Below are 23,614 nucleotides of genomic sequence, written 5' to 3'. Positions count from 1 at the left end.
TTAATATCAACTTCAAAAATGAGAGGAGTGACATCACTTCAATTCTACATATACGAAAAGGGTAATAAGGGAATATTATAAGATACTTTATGTCAATAATGTCAAGATTAAATAGATTCCTTGAAAGACTTAAACTCCTCAAAAATAAATATGTAACTTAAGTAGCATGATAAAAGGAATAAAATGTGTAGTTTAACACTTTCTCACAAAGAAAACTTCAAGCCAAAAGCTTCACTAGTGAATTCTAGCAAACATTTAAGGAAGAAATAATGCCAATTCTGTACAACTGTACTAGAGAATTGAAGAGAAGGGAATATTTCCAATTCATTTTTAAGGCCAACTTTCACCTTATGAAAAACAGACAGAGACATTAGAAGAAAACTATAGACCAATGTCTCTCATGAACACACATGCAAAATTCTTTTTTTTAACTTTATTTTGAGAGAGAGAGAACTTGCAAGTGGGGAAGGGGCTGAGAAGGAAGGAGAGAGAGAATCTTAAGCAGGTCTACACTGCCAGCACAGAGCCTGATGAGGGGCTCAGTCTCACAAACTGGGAGACCATGACCTGAGCCACCATCAAGAGTCAGATGCTTAACTGACTGAGCATCCTGGCACCCCCACACATGCAAAATTCTAAACAAATTTTTACCATATCAAATCTAATAATACATGAAAATATGCTACATCATGACAAAGTGGGGTTTCTCACGAATGCAAGATTGGTTTATTATTTGAAAATCAATGTAATTTACCCAAGTTAATAAACTAAAAATTAAACACCATACAATCATTGCGATAGGTGGAGAATAAGCATCTAACAAATCTAACATCCATTTCTGATTACAAATTAAAAAAAAATACCCTCAACAAAGTAGATATGGAAGGAGACTTCTTCAACTTGATAAAAGACTTCTACCAAAAAAACCTATCATCATATTTAATGGTGAAAGACAAGTACTTTCTCTCCAAGATCAGAATAAAGGTAAGGGATGTCTTCTCTCATGACTTCTGTTTGACATTGCACTGAAGGTTCTAGCCAGTCCATAGGACCAAGAAAAAGAAAGAAAATGTATTCAAAATATAAAGGAAGATGCAAAGCTGTATTTGCAGATAAAATGATTGCTTATGTGGAAAACCTGATGGAATCTTTTATAAAAAAGTTTACTAGAAATAATAAATGAGTTGAATCAAATTTATAGGATAAAGGATCAATATACAAAAAAATAATTGATCTCTAATAGCTATCATTGAACAATTAGAAATTGAAATTTTAAAAAATATCATTTATGATAGCATCAGAAATATAAAGCACTTAGGAATGAATCTGATAAAAGATGTAAAAGGCTCCCACACTGAACACTATAAAATATTCCTGAGAGAAATTAAATAAGAATTAGGTAAATGGAGAGATATAAAGTATTCATGGATCAGACGATTCAATATGGTTAAGATCTCAATTCTCCGCAAATAGGCTTACAGATCAAAATCCCAGCAGGCTTTTCTGTAGAAATTGGCAAGCTAATTCTAAAAATCATAGGGAAATGTACAAGTCCTGGAAGAGCGGAAACGGCTTTGAAAAAGAACAAAATTGGAGGACTACCGCTGCCTGATTTCTAGTCTTATGAAGCTACACTTTAAGACTGTGTGGGACGCCTGGGTGGCTTAGTCAGTTAAGCGTCCGATTTTCGCTTAGGTCACGATCTCGCGGTTCGTGGGTTCGAGCCCCGCGTCGGGCTCTGTGCTGACTGCTAGCTCAGAGCCTGGAGCCTGTTTCAGAGTCTGTGATTCCCTCTCTCTCTGACCCACCCCTGCTCACGCTGTCCCTCTCTCTCTCTTTCTCTCCTAGAAATAAATAAAACATGAAAAAATTAAAAGAAAAAGACTTTGTGATATTATGTAAATTTAGACAAACAGATCAAAGAGACAGAAAGTCCAGAAGGAAAGTGGTATATGGACAACTTATGTTCAGGTTCTTAGGCAGTTGAGTGAGGAAAGGATAGTCTTTCCACAAAATGGTGTTGGAACAATTGGATATCCACATGCAAAAAAAACCAAACTTCAATCCAAATCATACACAGAAATGAACTCAAATTGGTCCAAAGATCTAAATGTAAAACCTAAAACTACAGAACTTCTAAAGGAAACACAGGAGAAAATCTTTATATAATCTTGTATTGGGCAAGATTTCTTAGATATGGCACCAAAAGCATAGTCCATAAAAGAAAAAAAAAGGATAAATTCAACATCATCAAAATTAAGAATTCCCAAGACACTCATAGGTATGAAAAGCCAAGCCACAAAATGGGAGAAAATACTTAGTAAATTACATATTTCATAATGGACTTGTTCCAGAGTTTATAAAGAACTCTTAAAACTCAATAATAATATAGACAAAAGACAAATAAGCATATAAAAAGAAACATGACATTGTTAATCCTAAGGGAAATGCAAAGAAAAGCTACACTGATATACCACTACATACCTATTAAAACGTCTAAAATTAGGGGCACCTGGTCGGCCCAATCGGTTAAGTGTCTAACTTCAGCTCAGGTCATGATCTCACAGTTTGCGGGTTTGAGCCTCTCGTTGGGCTCTGTGCTGACAGCCAGCTCGAAGCCTGGAGCCTGTTTTGGATTCTGTGTCTCCCTCTCTCTCTGACCCTTCCCTGCTCTCTCTCTCTCTCTCTCTCTCTCAGAAATAAATAAAACATAAAACATTTGACAAATAAAGTGTCTGAAATTAAAAACGCTATAGCAAGTATTGACAAAAATGTGAAGAAAATGGAACCTTCATACACTGCTGGTGGGAATGTAAAATGGTACAACCACTTTGAAAAAATAGGTTTTTTTTTTTTTTTTTAAACTTAAGCATACATTTAGCATATGGTCCGGCCATTCTACTTCCAGGTATTTACCCAAGTGAAATGAAACAATGTATCCATACAAAGTATTGTACACATACATTCATAGAAGCTTTATTTTTAATAGCCAATAATTGGAACAACTCCGATGTCCATCAATGGTGAACAGATAAATTCTGGTATCCATATAATGGAATGCTATTCAGCAATACAAATGAATTGTTGATATACATAACAACATGGATGAATCAAAATAATCATGCTGAGTAAGGGAAGCCAGTTACAAAGGAGTGCATGATTCCATTTATATCACATTCTAGAAAATGCAAACCAATCTTTAGTAACAGAGAGCAGATCTGTGGTTACTACCCAAAGCAATCTACAGATTTAATGCAATCCCTACCAAATTCCAAGAGCATTTTTCACAGAACTAGAACAATCATACAAGTTGTATGGAACCTCAAAGGCCTTGAATAGCCAAAGCAATCTTGAAAAAGAAAAATAAAATTGGAGATATCACAATTCCAGGCTTCCAAATTCTATTATAAAGCTGTAGTAATCAAAACGGTATGGTACTGGCACAAAAACAGACACACGGATCAATGGAACAGAATAGAAATCCCAAAAGCAAACTCACAATCATAGGATTAAGAGTATGCAACGGAAAAAAGACAGTCCCTTCAAAACATAGTGTTAGGAAAACTGGACAGCTACATGCAAAAGAATGAAACTAGACCATTTTCTTACACCATATACAAAAGTAAACTCAAACTAGATTAAAGACCTAAATGTGAGACCTGAAACCACGAAAATCCTAGAAGAGGACACACATAGTAATTTCTCTGATGTTGGCCTTAACAATATCTCTCTAGGTATATCTCTTGAGACAAGGGAAACAAAAGAAAAAAATGAACTATTGGGACTACATCAAAATAAAAAGCTTCTGTATGGCAAATGAAACAACCAACAAACCTAAAAGACAACCTACTGAGTGGGAGAAGATATTTGCAAGTGACATATCCTATAAAGGGTTAGTATCCAAAATATATGAAGAACTTATACAACTCAACACTGAAATAATAATAATAATTAATAATAATAACAGGAATAGTAATAACTTAATTAAAAACAGGCAGAAGACATGAATAGACATTTCTCCAAAGAAGACATCCAGATGGCCAACAGACCATGAAAAGGTCCTGAACATCACTCATCATCAGGGGACTGCAAATCGAAACCACAGTGAGATGTTAACTCCTACTTGTCAGAATGGCTAAAATGAAAAACACAAGAAACAGCAAGTTTTAGCGAGGATACGGAGAAGAGGAACCTTATGCACTGTCGATGGGAATACAAACTGGTGCAGCCACTGTAGAAGACAGGATGGAGGTTCCTCAAAAAACTAAAAACAGAGCTACTCAATAATCCAGTTATTGCACTTCTGGGTATTTAACCAAAGAATACAAAAAACACTAATTCAGAGGGATACACGCACCCCATATCTTTACTGCAGCATTATTCAGAATAGCCAAATTATGGAAGGAGCCTAATTGTCCATTAATAGATGAATGGATAAAGATGTGGTATATATACAATGGAATTTTATTCAGTCACAAAAAAGGATGACATTTTGCCATCTGCAATGACATGGATGGATCTAGAGAACATAATGCTAAGCAAAACCAGTCAATCGGAGAAAGACAAAGGCCATATGATTCCACTCATATGTGGAACTTAAAGAAAGAAACAAACAAAACGAAGACGGGGGAACAAGGGAGGAAACAAATAGAAAAAGAGAGACAAATCAAGAAACAGACTCTTAATTATAGAGAACAAACTAATGGTTACCAGAGAGGCCGGGAGTGGAAGGACAGGTGAAATAGGTGAGTTCACCAAAATTTAAAAATTAACAGCTTCTGGTCTTGAGAGAGAGAACGAAATAAGACAAGCCACAACCTGGGAGAAGAAATTTGCTAAACATCTATGTGAGAGAAGGGACTTTTTCCAGAATATATAACACACTCCTAAAACTCAGTAGTATCCAATTAAGAAACGGATTTGAGCAGACACATCATTAAAGAAGATATTTGCACATGAAGAACTCCACATCATCAGCTTTAGAGAAATGCAAATGAAAGCCACAATGAGATACACAATGAGATACCTACTAGAAAGGCTAAAACATTTTTTTAACTGAAATAAATGGTGAAGATCTCACATACTGCTGGCTGGAATGCAAAATGGCACATCCACTTTAGAAAACAGACACGAATCACTTCTTGGCCTTTTGGCTAAGACCAAGTGTAGAAAACAGATATGCAACTTTTATATAATTAAATATACACTTGGCCATACGATGTAGCAATCCTGCCATTAGGTATTTTACCACCCTCCCCCAAAAGAAAACATATGCTCATGCAAAGACCTGCATGTAAGTATTTTTAGCAACTTTATTCATAATGGCCAAAAAGCTAGAAACAACTCAAATGTCCATCAACTGATGAATGCATAAGCAAACTGGCATATCCACACAACTGGAATACTACTCAGCAATAAAAGGAATAAACTACTGATATGTACAATAACATGGATGAATCCATGGGATGCCTGGGTGGCTCAGTCAGATAAGCAACCGACTTCAGCTCAGCCCATGATCTCATGGTGGGTGGGTTCAAGCCCTGCATAAGGCTCTGCGCTGACAGCTCAGAGCCTGGAGCCTGCTTTAGGTTCTGTGTCTCCCTCTTTCTCTGCCTCTCCGCTGCTCATGCTCTGTCAAAAATAAATATACTTAAAAAAATTGTTTTTAAAAACCATGGATGAATCTTAGGATTATGCTGAGTGAAAGGAGCCAATCACAGAAGACCACATACTGTATGATTGATTGATTTTAGTGTTCATTTATTTTTGAGAGAGAGGGAGATGGGATGCAAATGGGGGAGGGGCAGGGAGAGAAGGAGACACAGAATCCGAAGTAGGTACTAGGCCCTGAGCTGTCAGCACAGAGCCCGACACAGGGCTTGAACTCATGAATAGCGAGATCGCGACCTGAGCTGATGTTGGACGCTTAACTGAGCCATGCAGGTGCTCCCTGTATGATTTCATTTAGAAGACACTGTGGAAAAGGCAAAACTAAACGGACAAAAATTAGGTTGGTATTGCCAGGGCTGGTGGCGAGAAGAGGAGATTGGCTGCAAAGGCCCAGAGAGGCGGGGCCTTTTGGTGTGACAGAAATGTTCCGCCCCTCAAGTGTGGTGGTTACATAACTATGTGTTTGTCAAAACTCATCAAACTGTATACTTAAAAGAAGTAAATTTTATGAAATGAAAATTATCTCAATAGATGTGACTTAAGAAAACAATCAAACAAACCTGAATAAACAACGAAGAGAAAATAAACAGAAGAGAAATCAGCTTACAGTTTTTCCAGTTCAAAGGTCATCATGAGAATGCTCTCGATTGTTGTGACACCTGTGTTGTTCCCAGGTCTCTGAAGGAGAAAGCCCAAACATGCGTGATTTGAGCCCAAAGACAAAAACATTCTATACTGAAAAAGATACTTGACAACATGTGATTACTTAAATTCTGGCTTCTCTGTCAAGTCAGCTCAAGAGTTTCCTTGCTATGGACAATAATTTCAGAGCACTCTTAATGAGGATATTTACGTGCATCATCAAATTAATCACCTTGGCCCTCAATGGTACAATCTATTTTACTATCATCCTAATTTTCATTTTCAATTGCATGTACTTCTCTTGAGTAGTCTTTTTTTTTTTAAACATACACCTTGCTCCACTTTGCATTTTGAGATAAACGGTATTTCTCCACACATCTACGCGTCCCATGTCTGTATGTGTCTTCTACATGGCTCCTTCCTCCACAGACTGTCTTGTCCATCTACATTCTTTCTTTGCCAATACGGCTTATTTCAATAACCCAGTTAAAATTTAAGTTATGAATTTTTAACCAAAATGCAAAATACTTAATCTTTTGATGACAATAAAAAAGAGGAGAAATCATCTCATGAGCCATGAGATTGTTGCGGTACTTACAAATATCTTAATGCCAGCAATTTAAAAAGGTATGAATCTTCAACAGTTGACAGAGGGTTATGACTGAGAAGTCTGAAAAATGCAATGGAATTAAAATTATCTGCATTTTCAATAATGACTACCATGAACGTTTATGTTCATTTTGGGGGTATTTTAAACCTTTCAGTTTAAAACTAATCATTTTCTTCCGTTGCCTATAAATCACCCTTAGAGTCTGTCAAGCACTCTTCCTTTGGGAATGGCCCAAGTCTCTGGACAATAAAGTGGAGAACAGGATGAAGACAAAAAAATGTTTTGTAAAGTGGATAGCAAAGAAAAAAGATGCCAAAGAACTTTTTAGGCTGAAAACCCTGGAAGTGACTATGTTGGTGGGAAGGCCTGGCTCTGTAAGAAATACTGTCTAGTGTCCTCTATAATTCTAGATGCTTTTCTTTCTAGAAATTTAAAAAATTGCCCAGTTTCAACCACCCAGTTAAAGACAAAACTAGGACAAATTCCTCAGTTTGAGGGCCAAAGAAAAAGGGCTCAATCTAAGAGGAAATGGTGAAAGCTATCCTCCTGCTACGTGTATTCTTAAATCACAGCCTTTGTCACATGGCATGTAATCACCTGTTTCCTTATCCGTCTCCTGGACTGTCAGCTCCTTGAGGGCAGGGACCATACTTTATCGTCATTGTTGTCCCTGTGCCTGACATAGTGCTTATAAATTTTACTATTTAGTGAATGCTTATTGAATAAATAAGTAACATTTTGTCACTTTTTGACACCAGTTTTTATTCCAAAACGCTGAGTAGATTTTCTTCTCAATTCTTTAAAACAAACAAAACAAAAAAGCGAAAGAAACAGGAAGAAAGAAGAGAAAATCTGCCTTTAGGCTGTTGCTACTCAAGTATCATTGCTGTACTTTTGCAAAATATTATAAAGGTAATCATCATAACCAATACTATTGGGCTATAAGGCATCTGTGATCAGCATTTCCCCTTTAAATCTCATGATAACATTATGTGATAGATACTATCATTACCCCATTTTACAAGTGAGGAAACTGAGGTACAGAGAGGGTGTGTAATTTGTCCTAGTTTGTCAAGCCGGTCACAAGCAGAGCTGGAATCTGAACTCAATTCTGACTCCAAAGCCTGTGTTTTACTTGTATGAAAAAAAAGGGCGCTTGAAATAGCTGTTACCTTAAACTTAACTTTGAGAGCATTAAATATAGAAACACTTTGTAGAACTTCACCACTCCATCTGGGAGAGCTTCTTTGAGAATTACATATTCTATTTTTATTCCTTTTTTCTAATCATCTCCCATGATTAAGTATTTAATTAACTTATGGTCACTGAGACTTTAGAGATTTCATTTTTTTATTTTTTTATTTTATTTTTTAAGAGAGAGAGAGCATGAGAGTATGAGTGAGGGAGGTGCAGAGGAAGAGGGAGAGAGAATCCCAAGCAGGCTCCCAAGTCCAGGGCAGAGCCCAACACAGGGCTTGATCCCATGACTCTGAGATCATGACCTGAGCTGAAATCAAGAGTCAGGCACTTAATTGACTGAGCCACCCACGTGCCCTGAGACTTTAAAGATTTTAAAACCATGTTATGGGTGAATCAGTGAAAATGAGAAAGGAAGGACATCTGAAAATTCATCCCTCTGTAAAAGCAACAACAACAAAAACTAGCAAAAATGATCAGAATCAACTTTTTCAGAACTTTGGAAAATTTAAGCAATGAGCTTGCAGCAATGCAGAGAGCACTTATTTTAAAAAAATTATTAATTTCTATAAGAACAGTGAGATCTGTTTTAACTTGTCCTAGACCTCCATCCTGATGGTAGCCTTGACTAATAGCCTGCATCCCAGAGGAACAAAGTGGAGCTGAAATTCCTTGAAGCCTCATTCCAAAGAACTCATTGTTTTACCTGTCTAGTGGGTTCCCTAAAAAACTTGAAAGGCTTGTGCTTGACCTCGCTGAGAACGGCACAGTGCTAACATAGCCTCTTCCCAAGGCGCATTTTCTGAAAACAATTACAGGTAAATGTTTTAACTTGGCAGCAGTGTGAGGCAATTGGTAATAAGACAAAAAATAGCCTAACCAAAAAACCTAAAAGGGAAAAGCTGAAAATGAGATGTCCATAGAGACTTTGAAATGCTCCAACATATTCCTGGGAAATTAGAACACCACAAGACATATTCCTGGGAATGTAGACAAAAAACAACAACTTAGCACTAATAGATGAGTTCAGCAAGGTTGCAGGATACAAGATTCTGAACTACATTAGCAAGAAATATTCCAAAAATGAAATTAAGAAAACAATTCCATGTATAACAGTATTAAAAAGAATAAAATATTTAGGAAAACATTTAACCAAAAAAGTGCAAGACTCATACACTGAAAACCACAAAACATTGTTGGAAGAAATTAAAGAAGATTAAAATAAATGTAGAGATATGCCATGTTCATGGATCAGAAGAAAATACTGTTAAAATGTCACTGTGCCCCAAATTGAACTATGGTTTCAACACAATCCCTATTAAAATCCCAGCTGACTTCTTTCCAGAAACTGGCAAGCTAATTCTAACATTTGTGTGTCAATTCAAGGGATTGAGAATAGCCAAAATGATCTTTTTTTTTTTAAGGTTATTTATTTATTTTGAGAGAGAGAGCATGTGCACCTGTGTGTGAGATCAAGTGTGAGCAGGGGAGGGGCAGAGAGAGAGGGAGAGGGAGCATCCCAAGCAGGCTCCATGCTGTCAGTGCAGATTTCAACTCAGGGCTCCATCTCATAAATCCTGAGATCACGACCTGAGCTGAAGTCAAGAGCCAGCGACTTAACCGACTGAGCCACCCAGGTGCCCCAAAACGATCTCGATAAAGAACAACAAAATGGGAAGACTCATGTGGCCTGGTTCCAAAACCCAACTCAAAGCTAGAGTAATCACAGTGTGGTCCTGGCATAAGAACAGACATAAATTGATGGAACATAACTGCCAGTCCAGGAGAAAATCCTCACATGTGTCGTCTATTGATTTTCAACAAGGGGCCAAAACAATTCAGTGTGGGGAGGCTAGTCTTTTCCAATGGTGCTAGGACAACTGTGTACCCCCATACAGAGTAATGTAGTTGGATTCCTACACTTCACACCGTATATAAACATTAACTCAAAATGGATCAAATACCTAAAGGAAGAGCTCAAGCTATAAAACTCTTAGAAATCTTTATGACCTTGGATTTAGGCAACAGTTTCTTAGACATGACACCAAAAGCACAAACAACCAAAGGAAAAATAGATAAACTGGACTTTATAAAAATAAAAAATAAAAAACTATTGTGCCTCAAAGGACATTCTGAAGAAAGTGAAAGACAACTCACAGAATGGGAGAAAATATTTGCAAATCATATGTCTGATAAAAGTCTAGTATCCAGAACATCCAGAATATATAAAGAACTCTTACAACTCAGTAAAAAGACAAATAATCAAATGTTTAAAGAGACAAAGGATCTGTATAGACATTTCTACAAAGAAAACACATGAATGGCAAAGAAGCACACGAAAAGATGCTCAATATCTTAGGTCATTAGGGAAATACAAATTAAAGCTATAATGAGATACTACTCTCCACACACTAAGATGGCTATAATCAAACAGAGAGATAATGATAAGTGGTAGCAAGATTTTGGAGAAGCCAGAATCTTCACACATTGGTGGGAAGGTAAAATGGTGTAGTCACTATGGAAAACAGTTTGGCAGTTCCTCGAAAGGGTTAAATAGAGTTACCAAATGACCCAGCAATTCCACTCTCAGGTCTGTACCCGAAAGAATTAAAAACATATGTCCACACAAAAACTTGTACATGAATACTCATAGCAGTATTATTCATAATACCAGAAAGTGAAAACAATCCAAATGTCCAACAACTCTTGAATGGATGAACAAAATGTGATTGGAGCACCTGGGTGGCTCAGTCGGTTAAGCATCTGACTTTGGTTCAGGTCATCATCTCACAGTTCATGAGATAGAGCCCCACATCAGGCTTTGTGGCTTCAGGTCCTCTATCCCCCTCTTTCTCTACCCCTTCCCCATTTGCGTCCGTGCTCTCGCTCTTTCGAAAATATATAAACATTAAAAAAAGAGTGAGCTACAGATACATGCTACAACATGCACAAATCTTGAAGCTAACATGCTACATGAAAGAAACTAGACACACATTTCTATGAAATGTCCAGGACAGGCAAATCCATAGGGACAGAAAGTAAATTAGTTGTTGCCAGGGGCCTGGGAGGAGGGGAGAATGGGGAGTAACAGCTGATGGATATGGTATTTCTTTTGGGGGGGGGTCATAACAATGTTCTAGAATTAGTGGTGATTATTGTCTATCAAAGTATACCCTTGGACTGTATACTTTATAATGTTGCATATTATATTATGCGGACTATATCTCAATTTGAAAAAAAAGAACCATGTTGTGATAAATAGAGAACTAGCTGCCAGAAGACCAAACATGTTCGTAGGTGGAGAAAAGGGGAGCGAAGGCTCAACCTCTTCCATAGACTGAGGTCAGAGGGAGTCAGTGGCGAGGCTGGGAGCCATGCATTGTTGTTCTTGCCTTGGAAACTCCCCTGTTCTTCCTATTCTAGCCCATTCTTCTACATTTTTTTTCAGGACCATCAGTTGTCATTCAGCTCCTGGTACAAGGGAATGCGGAGTCGTATTCCTTGCAAAGCTTGTTAAGTGGTTTGGCCACTTATTAACAGTGTGAACCTAGGCAAGTCACCTGACGTCTCTGAGTTTCAATTTCCTCATCTCCAAAATGGGGATACTACTACTTGTTATCACAAGAGTTGCTGAAAAAACGAAAATGAGATATAGTGTGAGGGGCCATATGTGGAGCATTTCCCATGTGCCAGGCACTATTCTAAGGGTTTAAGGCACTCTCTCTTACCTGTAGAATAAGTGAAAGGTCTAAGCATAGTGCCTGGAACACAGTAAATACCTAATAGAGAAAGGCACTGAAGAAACGTGGCGGGGCAGAGGAGGAATTGCCATGCTTCCTAGAGAAAGAAGACGTGTTGGTATATACGTGGGAAGAATCAGATGCAGGTGGGAAAAGAAAAGTAGTAGCTGGGTAGGACTATCTCAAAGCTTTTGAGCTATTACACATGGAACATAATAAAACAGTCACCCTACATGACCCCAAAGGACAACCCTGAGTTATTATTTTCATCCTTAATGTTTACGCCTTTCTGCATCTGAGAAGCTGCTGCCAGGATTTCCAGTACATACCAGAAAGTGATGACAATACCCTGAAGTGTGTCAACTTGCATGTGCACACGGAAAAGGAAACCGATGCTGGCTGACTGGGGGAGCATTAGGGCGTCTCTGTGACTGCAGCTCGATTTTGCCCTCAGAGTGTGGCCACACCTACCTCATTGATATTCTCAATAAGCCAACAGGGATAAGGTTTAGATTTTCCTTATTCTCTCTTAGCGCTTATGTTCTTGGCATAATACTGACAAGCCACAGACAAGCCAGCATGTGAATGCGCTCTATCTGGAGAAGGTACAGCCTTTCTACATTGTAGAGTCCTTCAGTTTCTAAAATCAGGGAGCTTGTATTGTTAGAACCAATGAAGTGACTAAAGGAATTTTTAAAAAAGAAGCCATCAGTCTGGACCTGTGTAGGTGAATGAAGGAGAAGCACTTTAAAGTCAGGAAAAAAAAAAAAAGGATACTTAACATTTAGGATTATCAACCACTGCTGGTTTTCCATAATATATTTCATTCCTGATTTCATCTGAAAGAGATAGGATTATTGCTACCATGCAGAAAGTGGTACCTTATTAATAAGCTCTTGGCATGGCTCTGAGGTGGATTTCAGATTCAAAATAGACTTTACCACACTGCTAATGCGCCCTCTTAGTGTTTCTCAGGAACTTAAGAGGCTTCATTCAAAAAACTTACTGAGATATAATTACCTGAAACCCAGGGGTGGATCAAGGTCTTATGGGGCCTGAACCTCATCTACTTTGGGAAATCCTGTCTAATAAAAACATGCAAAATTATGAATACAGAAATTGCTAGGTCCCCTCCCAAGACCTTGGCAGAGGCCTGTGTAAGTGAGAAGCCCTGAAGTTTAAGCTTCATTCAGTTCAAATAAATCCACCTCAACTGGGACCTAAAAGTTTTACAAACATTTAATGCTGGGGAAAATATGTTTTCAACTTATAAACACCCCAGGAATATGTCACATAGGTAATAATGTGATTTAATTCAAGCGGTGGTATCTCCTCTGCGCATGTTCTCTTTCTCTTAAAATAAATATATAAACTTTAAAAAAAAAAGAAAGAAAAGAAAAATTTGGCCCCAAACAGGGAGCCCAGCCCCCAATACATTCTTCCTGTATCGTGATAAGTTTTTGGAAGTTAACTGTGAATTAGTTTTAGGAGTACAGCTCTATTCAAATCACAGGACATGAGTATTCTTTGTCATCTACTGATTTCACCTGATTTTGTTCTGTGTTGCCTACATAACTGTGAAATTCAGATTCTTAGAAGAGACTCTTGGCGTTATAAGATGCTTAGTAAAGGTGGTGAGTTTTAAGCCATTTTATTGACACCACTAAAACCTCTCATTGGAGACCCCAATGATCCTCTTCTCTGGCATGCTGGCAGAACAAGAAACTGGCCCTCAATATTCTTTCCCCAATTTAGGCATCAGCAAACTAATGAGAGGAGGAAGGAGGCCCCTACACTTGGGCACCTCCAGGAACTTACTACAGCTCCAGACACACTGTAAACACCTGCATCCAACCTAAGATAAACTGGATGAAATTGGATTTCTGAACCACAAGACAGGTAAGACAGTCTTTTCCAGTCTACTTTAGAGGAAGATCTTCACCGTAAGTCTAAAAATCCCTCTCAGGCCATTGAACGTGCCTAGTATGATTCGCTTTTTTACAGAGAAATCACAGAATTTTCCAGCTGCAAGGGAATAACACACTTCTTAACTGAAGAGTAGTCAGGACAGCAAGTGTTTGGAATTAGGCCACAGCAAATGTGTTTTCTTTATGAATGTTTTTCACACGACAGCTTAATACAGTATCTTTTCCTGTACCTCAAAAGTGCCTATTGCCCCCAGATAATTTACCTCAGAGGTATGTGTGATTTGAAAAATAATGTTTTGGGTGACTAGGGAGAGCAGTACTCTATGGCAGGTTTTCAGGAGTTCTTTCTGCTTTCCTGATAGCTGGGGAAACACCCACACCTTTTGCTCCCCTGAGAACTCTGTGCTAAACTTAGTTCTTTCAAACTCTATTTTGCATACATTGAAGCAATCAGGAACTTTGCCCATGAATTCCCATGATAATGCTGTCTTGGGGGTGTTATTTGCTTGGTGCCTTTTATTGCCCAGTCAAAAGCTGGGGACTAGGGAGAGCAGAGAGTGCCTTTTATGGGATAAGACGCGTCTCCTGGCCTGTTTGTACCTTAGTTTCCTCATTTGAAAAAAAAAATAAAAAGGATTTTGAGACATACTTTCCATAGTTCATACTGGGTTTATTAACACCCACCTAACCAATAACTGTATGATGTTTTTACACATAGTTTTTTTTTTTTTTTTTTTTACATGTATTCGTTTTCTATTTCAATTACAACTTGTGTAAAACCTGCATTCCATGCCAGGCCTGAAATGTTCCAAAGCTCAGTTCTGTGAGTAAATTGCAACCAAGATTTCTACAAAAAACAAAACAAAACAAACAAACAAAAAGACACAAGCAAACGAAGAAGAAAAAAAGATATTCTTTCAGACTATTTATCCTTTGGCAGTGATTCGAATTTATCGATGATGACGCATAATCGTTAATACTCTCTCCATATACTAAAGAAATCTCACTATGGAAGGTATTTGCCTTTTTCAAAAAATATTTGCATGAAAGATTTGAACTTTCATGTTCATACATGTGGTGCATTAGATACAAATCAGTAAATGCTCAATAGATCCTCGTGTTGAGTAATCTTTATTTCTCTCGAAAAATGTTTCACAACTTCAGTGCTATCGAGGTTAATGGTTGGATGCTCTTTGTTACTGGGGAGCTGCCCTGTGCACTGCAGGGTGCGGGACAGCAGTTCTGGCCTCCTCCCACTAGATGCCAGTAGCACGTCTACAGTCTGACAATCAAGTGTCTATATACTACCAAGTGGCATCTGGGTGCAAAATCACCCTGGCAGGGAACCGCTGCTCTAGAATGATTCACTCTCATCCCTATAATAATTCTCACGCTAAACTTTGCCACAAAAAAGATTTGCCATGTAATTTTAGCTTTCTACTAATAAAATTTTAATTATATTTCAAAATNTGTAACTTACACAAACTGCAAAAAAGGTAGTGGTTCAAATGTACGTCTTTCAATACATTGTATTTTATTGCAGGATCAATCTCTAGGAAAAGGAAAAGGAAAATAGTGCCTCAATTAGTTGTAAGATACCTAATTAGTAGGATGGTAGTATTGAATAAGTAGCTTTTGCCTAAATTCTGAGTATGAGGAATTGTTATTTGAACCTTCCAGAGCCCCTAACCCTGTCCTCACTTTTCTGAAGAGTCTCACCTTCATGATCTTCATACATAAAATATACAACTAAAGATCTTGATAGATTTTGGAAGTAATTTTTCCTGAGAGCAGACGAATCGACTTTTTGTGGCCTCATCAATTTCTAGATGATGAGCTCAAAGTTGTGATCGCCACATAGAATTTCCAATATTAAAAAGGATATTCTCACATTAGCACACCTTCCCGGTTTAGTTCTATTTTTTTGAGGCCAAGAAAATACCAGAAGAAATAAAAGATACCTTTTCATTTAACTTGAAAGGAAGTTACTCCTCTAATCAATATTAACTTTGAACTAACTCAGAAGTGTATTATCATAGTAATAGAAATTCATTTTTGGTTGACAGTCCATGAATTTAACAACTGCTTTAGCTGCAAGTGGGGCCAACAGAAAAACAACATGGTACTGGATGTTTACTTGAAAGCACCCGTTCTTGATTAGAGTTGACCCTCTTCTTTCCAGTGATTCTAGCTGAGTCCCTCACTTTCCACCTCCATGGGTGTAACTACCTTCTGACTGGCATTTTCATCTCTAGTCTCTCCCTTTCTAATGTCTACTGCACACAGTCACCAGGTTAATGCTCCAGAAGTGGTTCTCAAATACCTGCATCACTTGGGAACTGAGTCAAGATGCAAATTCCCAGCTCTCCTCTGGACTGAGTGAATCAGTAACTGTGGAGGCGGAGCCTGTGTTCTGACAAGGACTTCAAGTGACCCTGCTGCAGTCTAAAGTTTGTCTTAGAGCACTGGCTGTGATAACATAGGAGCTTGGCATGTTATCCATGGCCCTCAGAATCCTAGATCTGGCTCTAATTTCCTACTCTACAGATACCAAAGAAATGTCTCCTGCATTTTGCCTTTCGCCCACTCTCCTTTGCAAGCTTACTCTTCCCAAGATGTCTATCTGAAGATACCTAGTAGCCATTCAAGGTTCTGTTCAAACAGCATTTCTCTAGTAATTTCCCTGATCCAACTTGGTCCTTTTCCCCTCTTCTATGTTCCAAAAACAATTATACCTCTTATTTTGCCCATATCCATTTCTTCCCCTCCCTCTCTCCTCCTTCTTCTCCTTCTTTTAAAATTTTTAAGTAGACTCCCCGCCCAACTGGGGCTTGAACTCACGACCTCGAGAACAAGAGTCGCATGCTCTACTGACTCAGGCACCCAGGTGCCCCAACTTCTTTTTAATATAGTTATTTTTGCATCCCATTTCCTCAGAGCATAAACCCCTTGAAAGTATGGACTAGTCCTTAGTCCTGCTCATCTGTGCTGTCTACCATGTTTAAAACTGATGCATGAACAACAAAGAACAAACTCAAATATTTATGAAATAAATGAACAGCTGGGTAGGGAGTAGAAGGAGCAAAATGACTGTTTGAAAAGAAATGTGGTTTTATGACTTTGTGGCTCCCTCTTCTCCACTTCGGCAGCACTCCATCATCCGTTTAGTGCTTATGCGTTATGGTTTGAGCTTCTGTTTATTTTGCCTAAGAAATCGTGAGTTCCTGCAAGGGTGGAAAGCCTGTTTTAACCATCCGCGGGCCTATGGTACTGGGTACAGGGCCTGTCACATTCTTTTTTAGCTTTTGATTGACATTTTTAAAAAAAAGAATGAGAATACTTCAGCTAACATGAAATCACTGGCTTATGAAGTACTTCATGGAAGTAATGAAGGGCCTAATCCATTGGGCAATTTATCTCACTTGTTTTTTTCCAAATTGTGTTGGTAAGGTTTGGAGCCCAGATGGCAGAGGTATCCAAGACAACCAATACAAAAGTGGTTGTCCCCCAAGATACTAAAAAAGGACTATTTTTAGTGTCATATGAGGCTCTTTTTACTCACTACCATTAAGCTTTCCACATTTGCAAGAAGAATCTATTTTCTAAAGAGCATCATGAACAAGGATTAATGAACTACACAGCTCTGGATAGCCTGGGTCAAGAAGAAACACTGAACCTTTAGAGCAAAGAACGTTAGTATCTCTGTATGTCTAAATACACAGAGATACGATGCAAACACTTCTTCCTTGACAATGAGGTTGGGGAGATTTTTATTTTGTAATTAGTGAAGTTAGAGGCATTTCTGATATGTTTATTTAGTGCAAACATTTCTAACTATACCACTTAACCATCATTTTATTTTTAAAGATTTTATTTTTTTAAGAAATCTCTATATCTAACAAGGGGCTCAAACCTACAACCTCAAGATCAAGAGTTGCAGGCTTTAATGAGAAAGACAGCCACATGCCCCTTAACCATCAATTTAAACATCTATTTTCATAGTGGGAGAAGAATTCCTACACTGATCATGGGAATCTACTCCTGAAGCCAAGAGCACACTGTATACACTGTATGTTAGCTAACTTGACAATAAATTATATACAAAATCATAATTAAAAAATGACCTAATAAAAAATTCCCACACTGAAATCCTTAATCTGTTCTCTTGGTAACTTAATATGTACTTGATAATACAGCTTACGTAATTCACCTGCTTACTTAATATTTAATATTATGTAATATTTATGTAATATTATGTAATATTTAATTATTTACCTTAAATTATTTAAAAATTCTGGCTTAATGGCATTCAAATTAGTGTAAGTGTTCTATATTTTCTTGTCTTGTAGGTGACAATTTGAGGTTAACTTTAATTCCTCTCATTTTACTAAGCCAACTTTTTAAAATCTTTTCTGGAAAGGCAAGGTAGTAAATATTTTAGGCTTTGCACGCCATATATGGTCTGTCATGTATTCTTCTGTTTCTTTCTCTTATTTTCTCTTTTACAGCCCTTGAAGAATGTGAAAATCATTCTGACCTCATGGGCTGTATCAAGACAGACCATACGCAGGATTTGATCCATGAGCCATAAATAATAATAAATATAAATATAAGCAGATGGCATATGAACACTTACATAACAACGTTCGTATGGGTATCCATAATTGCTCATTACTCCTTTTCCTCTATAACTGAAGGGTTTTTTCCTATCTCTATCTTGTCTATAAAATTAAAAAGTTGAAAATGCATAGAAGGTATTTAATGCTAGAGATGGGCTTGGTCCCTATAGACTTAGAGAATTATAGAATTTTATAGGGAATTATAGAATTCTACTGTTAGAAGAAATGTTGCTATTATCCAATTTGAACTCTGTATTTTTAAATAGACATTATAACTAAAAACTCATCATAAATGATTAACTAATTAACTTACAAATACTGGAGGGATAGCAGGCCTTCAAATGTGTCTTTATGTAATTTGGTCAAATAATTTTCACTGAGAATTCTGCAAAATAAAAAGGTCATTTCTGGGTCAAAATGCAAAACACTACAACTATTTACTACACAGGACTGCTATATGTGAGGGAAACCTGAGTAATAATGCCAAATACACTAATTCTTAATTAATGTAGGGATGGTGATCTCTGCTGTTTGACTCAAATCTTTCTTCACATGTACTCCTTTGTGTCCATCTCTCCCTCTCCCTCTCTCTCTTTCACAGACGCACAGACACACACACACACACACACACACACACACACACCTCTATCCACTCTTCACACCAAAATGTATATTTCATGCCTACTCTCTGGATCACAAATTTATCTTTGTAAGATAAATTGCACTCAGGAGTGACCAAATGGCGTGAGAAAGCCAACTCTATTATGGACAGAAAATAGAAACAAAGCCAACAGCTTGTAGCTAATGAATCACAGTAAACAGAGAAAACACAAGAGGATTTGAGAATAGCAATATTAACAAGGTGCCTGGGTGGCTCAGGAGGTTTAGCATCTGACTTTGGCTCAGGTTACAGTCCATGGGTTTGAGCTCTGCATCAGGCTCTGTGCTGACAGCTCAGAGCCCAGAGACTGCTTCAGATTCCGTGTCTCCCCTTCTCTCTACCTCTTCCCCAATTGCTCGTGTGCGTATGTGTGTGTGTGTGAGTGTGTGTGTGTGTGTGTGTGTGTGCATGCACATGCATGCGTGCGCTCTCTCTCTCAAATATAAACAAACATTATAAAAAATTTAGAATCATTAATATCCTACCGACAGATGTAAATAGTATATCCAATAAAAAGAACCAACACAAGATTATGGGAATGAAAAGTAGTATCACTAATAAAAAACTCAGTCTGTGAGCAGCAGAAATGGTAGTTTAATAAATTAGAAAACTTGAGATTACTTATTAATACTTGCAATGCTATTATATTTACATTATTATTTATTATATATACATGGTTATATTTATATAAATAATATTCTTACTTATATAAGCAAATATATTTATTATATGTTACATTATTATTTACATATATCTTTATTATATATTTGTAAACCCCTTGACAAGCGGGTTATTTAGTCCATTTTGTTATTGATCCTACTACATCCCTGGCATGTAAAACAGTTCCTGGAACATAGGGGTTGCTTCATAAATATTTGCTGAATGAATTCAGAAAGTGACAGGTATCAATCTGCAAATATGCTTTTATTTAAAACAAATCATCCATTTATTATCATTTATGAGGAGAAGTACAGATTTCTAGGAAAACAAATGTCTTTCTCCACCTCCACCCCAATTTGTGACTCAATCGTTTCAGACAAGAATCTTTTGAGATTTTCATAAAAGCTCTGGATCCCTTCCCTAGAAATCTGCACTTTCTAGAATACATGTGCAAAGGTGTGCATGCAATATCCATTTGCGGATCATCCCCTTAGGGCGCAGGTCACTGAGTAGAATGGGTTGAATTGGGGGGAGGGTGGCAAACTTGGATGGAAAATAAAATCACATCTCTATTTTCACAAACCTCTAACTAGAATTAGCATTTCCTTCCATTATGAATGTAGGCAACAAACCGCAGTAGATCAGTATAGTTACTTTGGTCCCCAGCAGAAATCAGTGATATTTTCATATCACATATTTGGTGTGGATATCTCAAAATATCATTTATTCTCATCACTGCCTTGAAGTTACAATAGTTATCAAGCCTACCACCGTATTTTGTTATTTAATGTGTTCACAGAAGCAGAGTTATTGCTATATCATTAATCTTTTGAAAAAATATTTTAAAAACTCTATTTCCACAAAATTTCTTTTTCCTATATATTTTAACTTATTAGACATTTAAAAACATTATCCCAAGAACACAGGCTTCTGCAGATCATCAACAGATATACAGAAAAAAAGGTTAAAATTCTTGCCTCAGGGGATCATTGAGCCATAGTTTAAAACCTCTGTCTTACAAGGTTGCCCCCCACGTCCCCCCCCCATTCAATCCATTCTAGTCATGGACAAGGTTACAAGGCATAACCCTCAAGCTGAATTAGAAATCATCAAATCTTACCAAATTCATGTTCTAGGATATGAACTCCCAAACACATGCTTTTTAAAACTTAACTTTTTTAATTTCAGTTAATTTTTTAAAGTATGTAATATATATTCGCATAGCTCAGAATTCCAAAGGTGTCTATAGTACACAATTCAAAGTTTTTTCCTACCCCTCTCCCTCAGCCTACCTACTCCCACCCCACTCTCTAAAAAAAGAGAATGTTATTTATTTCTTGTGCCAAATTACTTTCATTTTTCTTACAAGTTTGGGAAATAAGATCTCCAAGTCAGGTACTATCATGGGAAAATATAAACTACATATAGTATTTAAGACATTCATAAAATAAAAGACCAAAAAATTCAGACCAAGGGGTGGGGGATCCACTTTAGGGGGATCATAATCCCTACATTTAGATGACTATGACTATTATGTCTTTTATTATTAATTCAGAAGTCATTTATGATGTGTCTACTCAAGTTGAACTAATGATATGACACACAGTCTGTCATGAAAAATGCCAGTTTAATTTCTTTAATATTGTTTCCAAAATTGCTTGTGTCTACACTGACTTTTCTACGAATCAATTTTTAACCACAACAAAAAAAAGGATAATAAAAAATTGGCAAAGAACAGAAAATTCAGACAAGAAACACAAATGACCAGTAAGCATACAGAGCTATTTAAATTTACAAGTAATCAGAAAAATTCCAATTCAGAAGGGACCCATTTTATTCACCCATCAGACGAGCCAAGAAACAGAGGATGCCCAGGGGTGGCAGGGTGGGAGGAAATGAGTGCCGTCACAGTTTACGGATCGGTGGGTAAGTTAGTACAGCTTTTTTGAGGACAGTTAAAATTGGATATCTACATAGTCTTCATGCCAACGATTCCATTTCTAGAGATCTATTCTACAGAAATACCTATGCATGTACACAAAGATGCATGTATGAGGTGGTTCATTCAGCAATGCATGTGACAAGAAAATTAGTCACAGTCTAAACATCCATCTAGAGTGGAATTATTTAATTGTAATAGACTCATACTATGGAATATTATGCAGCAGCTTGCATGAATGGAGTCACCCTCTATGTACTGGAAGGAAAGAAATCTAAGACATACTAGGAAGCAAAAGAATCAAGTTGTAGGATGTTAACATTTATGTAAGAAAAAAAGAGAGAAGAAAATCACACAACAAACCTATTTTACTGTAAATATGTATGTAGATAAATGTATGGGAAAAGGTCTGGAAGGATATATACTAAATCCAGAGTAGCGACTCTGTGGTGGAGGGTTAGACCACGAGGCAGGTGTTCACTGTATTTGTTATTTCGTTAAAATTTTTTTAATGTTTACTTTGAGAGAGAGAGAGAGAGAGAATGAGCAGGGAGGGGCAGAGGGAGAGGGAGACAGACTCCGAAGCAGGTCCCAGGCTCTGAGCTGTCAACACAGGGCTTGAACCCATGAACTGTGAGATCATGACCTGAGCCAAAGTGGACACTTAACCACTGAGTCACCCACGTCCCCCTGTTATTTCACTTTTATATTGAGACTATAATCATGTATTCCGTGTATAATGGAAAATAAGTTTAAATTGACTCTAATTTTAAGGAGAGCCTGCCAAATTTAATTTTTAAAGTAAACATAGAATTGCAATTGGTAGAGGCTGATTTGGGATATGGAAAGGGGAAACACTTTTCCAAGGAGCTACTGACTTCAAAGTTCTGGACCAAGAAGGATCTTAGAATGCAGTGAGTTTGTGTGTGTGTGTGTGTGTGTGTGTATGTGTGTTCATATTTGAAGAGAATAGACTCACAGTTTCTCAGCCCAACGGTATGCCTTTCATATATTCTCATCAATGTAAGAAATAGAGTTTCCTTGGAAATTTCTGTAAAGAAACACAGTTCAGATCCTTGAATAGGTAGGAAAAGGATGAACAGAATAAGTAAAAGGATCACTGCCAACCTTGTGGGGAATATTCCAATGCAGAAAATGCCAGCTTTCTAATTTCCACGGCCCTCAGCATCCCAGTGTAATTAATAAAGAGAAAGCATGGGGGCCATTGCTGCACAAACAAGGCAGCTCCTTAGAACCTGAACTTCCTATTTGTTCAATTCCTTGGATAGATAATGCCGGTTAATTACTTTGGAGAGAAGTATGTTTTTCCCAACATCACTTATGTGTCTAAATTGATTCTTTCCACAAATCAATGAGAAAATAAGAACTCAACAGAAAAAATGGTGAAAACACTTACCATTATCAGCAAACAAATGTAAAGAAGCCTATGCCAGGCAACACCAAAGCTTTGGCTCAGTGCCTTCTGCTGAAACCTCTCCAGGTGTTAGAAGGATAAGGGAAGTTGGAAATTAGAAGAACTAATATGGAAAGATTTCTTAGACATATTGCATAGGGAAAAGCAACAAATAAACTGGAAAAGGAATAAAAAGTATTCCCTCATTAGGAAAAAACATAAAGGAAAGAGACGGGAGGAAGGACACACACCAAAAAGGTAACAGGAGTTATGAGTTGGTAGGGAGCGTGCAGTGGGATTTTCACAGGATTTTATCCTCTATACCTGTGACATTAAAAAAAAAAAAAGTATCCATGATAATTCATGTAGCCATGAATTACACATGTTTAAAAGAAGCTATTAAATGCCTGAGGTTCAGTTTCAACCACTAACTCTGTGTATGACTTTGAATCTTTACCTTTCGTTTTGTCCTCTTCCCTCAGCAGCAGCTTACCTATTCAGTTTACGTACACATTTTTTCAGGGGAGTCAGAAA

General features: G+C 37.4%; 2 long non-coding RNA genes across 2 annotated transcripts; one reads left to right on the top strand and one right to left on the bottom strand.

The window, feature by feature from the left end:
- Positions 1-6,276: 6,276 nt before the first annotated feature.
- LOC120227596 lies at positions 6,277-18,791 on the bottom strand. The gene is made up of 3 exons (XR_005527293.1): positions 18,720-18,791; positions 15,268-15,339; positions 6,277-6,348 (listed from the first exon to the last, which is right to left on the bottom strand). It is a non-coding gene; the product is annotated as an uncharacterized LOC120227596 (long non-coding RNA).
- On the top strand, positions 13,619-14,666 carry LOC120227594. The gene is made up of 2 exons (XR_005527292.1): positions 13,619-13,758; positions 14,584-14,666. It is a non-coding gene; the product is annotated as an uncharacterized LOC120227594 (long non-coding RNA).
- Positions 18,792-23,614: the final 4,823 nt, after the last annotated feature.

The sequence above is a fragment of the Hyaena hyaena genome, unplaced genomic scaffold (assembly GCF_003009895.1).
Source record: "Hyaena hyaena isolate Hyena2069 unplaced genomic scaffold, ASM300989v1 scaffold_2558, whole genome shotgun sequence".
Lineage (NCBI taxonomy): Eukaryota > Metazoa > Chordata > Mammalia > Carnivora > Hyaenidae > Hyaena > Hyaena hyaena.
The sequence above is the reverse complement of the archived record's forward strand: the minus strand, read 5'-3'. Positions and strand labels throughout refer to the sequence as shown.